Source organism: Macrobrachium nipponense, chromosome 14, assembly GCF_015104395.2.
Source record: "Macrobrachium nipponense isolate FS-2020 chromosome 14, ASM1510439v2, whole genome shotgun sequence".
NCBI lineage: Eukaryota > Metazoa > Arthropoda > Malacostraca > Decapoda > Palaemonidae > Macrobrachium > Macrobrachium nipponense.
Genome location: NC_087207.1, coordinates 11971901 through 11974400, shown reverse-complemented (window position 1 = coordinate 11974400; position 2500 = coordinate 11971901).

Sequence of the window (2500 nt, the reverse complement as noted above, 5' to 3'; positions counted from 1 at the left end):
TTTCCTAGATGTATTAATACATAGAGAATCTTTCCAATGCAAATTCAGTATTTATAGAAAACCCACAAATAATTTAAATAAACATATGTACATTTTTATTCCGGCCGCCATTTTATAATGTTGCTATTAATGAAAAAGAAATGCCTAAAAATGTACTTAGATTACCTTATTTTCGTGGATTTGAAACCATAAAATCAATATTTAAATCGTTTTAATGTTAATGTAGTGTTCTCTTATAACAAAATACCATTAAAGATATGCTAATTAAGAATAGTCCCGTAACAAATAACAACATCATTTACAAAATTCCTTGTAAGGATTGCCCATCGTTTTACGTTGGTCAGTTTAGTAAAAAATTTATGTGATCGGTATAAGCAGCATATGTATTCAGTTAGAACAGCCCAGACTTCAAATGCACTGTTTATCCATCTGAGTGAAAAATCTCATTGTATTAATTGGGGTGATACCTCGGTAATTGCTAGATCTAATGATTATGTTTCAAGAAATTTACTGGAATCGGCAATTATACAAATCCCTAATAAATACAACCTAAATCTTAGCCTGGGAATGTACCATTTGGCCTCATATATTGGTAAAATGTTTATGAAGGACCTCAAAATAAATGAACAACTAATAAATTAGTCCCACATGTATATAGTTATTATTTTCTCTCTCTCTCTCTCTCTCTCTCTCTCCTCTCTCTCTCTGGTTCGATATTCTCTCTCCCTCTTCTCTTGCTCGATCGATATATAATATATATATATATATATATATATATATATCGTATTTTACATATAATAATTTTTGGTGGGAATTTTTGTTTTTGTGGAAAAATTCATGATATTAAATTGTATAGCTCCCGTGTTGTTTTCAAAATGGTACTGTTTTCTGGAAGAATCACTTGTTTACTGCGGGTATCCTTCAAGGTGTGGCTAGCCTATGGCGACTCCTCCTCTCTGTAGAGTGAAAATCGCCCTTATGGCTAATCTGGTAGTGTCAGTTTGTATATTAAGCCTTCTTTTGACTATGGTGTTCTTTATAAAATCAGTTTGCCTCAGTAAAGGGTCCGAATAGGACCGAAAGAAATACTCGGCTATCTCGCTTTTTCATTTTTTTCCTTCGTGGCAAAAAAACCTTTATATATATATATATATATATATATGATATATATATATATATATATATATATATATATATATATATAAAGTACAAAATATTCGGCACAATGGAGTTTTTTGCACAGCCTATAATCGAGGCCGTCGAAAATAGATGTTATTTTTAAGTGGTCGCATAACTACTGTATGGCCGCGGCCGATACTACTTTAACCACGGCTGGTGGTGGCCTGTCCAATTTTTTGCCAAAAGCACGATTATGGATAACTTTTACCTTAATTAAATAATTAAAACTATTGTGGCTAGAGGGCTGCAATCTGGTATGTTTGATGATTGGAGGGTGGATGATCATTACCAATTTGCAGCCCTCTAGCCTCAGGAGTTTTTAACTTATCCGATGAAACTCGACGAGGAGCGACGAAGGCCCGCTTTGGTTTCCAGCGAGGAATCTTGTCGCCTGGTTTCCAGCTTCCAGATGTCATTGGGGCATATAGTACGCCGTATCAGCCGAGGCGTGACCTAGGAATGCTAGGAGGCGCTTCAGCTGTTCCTTCCGTCCTTCCTTCTGCGGGAAGAGGACAGGACGGACGGACGACGACGGAGAGATGATGATGATGATGATGATATGATGATGATGATACAGAGCTTAAAAGTGTAAAATTCAAGAGGGTATCAAGTAAGACAAATGCTAAGCAGTTCGCTTTATACGTCAGAATTTCGATCAATTTGATTTGAATGAGTTATATATAGGTAATATGTTCGAAGTCATTCATAATACAAAGTAATAATAATATTACTAACAATAGTAAGGAACCTGGCAAAAAAAACTAGACGCCGAAGTAGCTCCAGTACGCATGCAGAAAGAGTCTGCTCCTAGCAACAGCACACATAGTCAGAAAAGTGATGGGATCGTAAGGAGCAGGATGCAACCCGGAACCCCACACTGTAAAATCCACGGATGTTCGGACTCTTAGATGTCTCAGAGACAATATTACGGTGTCGAAATATCCTGGTTAAAGGACGACACAATGTTACGGCCTCTGAGGAAGGTCCGCTTCAGGTTCGATATGAAATAATAAAAAAAATATATATCAACACAAACAGCTGAAACTGGGGATACGAATAAAGAAAGAAACACTAACACAACAAAGGTTTATTTACAAGCTTACTAACAAAGGTAAATGCAGAATGGTATCTCCTATTTACATAAAACGATAGAATCTTACACTGCATGAACTGGGGGGAAACAGTGAGGTAATAAGAATACTTGCTAAACAGTTTGGCACTTCGAAGAGGTGGCTTCATAAATGTAGATCGGCGATTGCGGATGTCCTCTTGACTCCGTATGCAGAAAACTAATCTCTTGTAAGGCAGGAATTCCCCAACA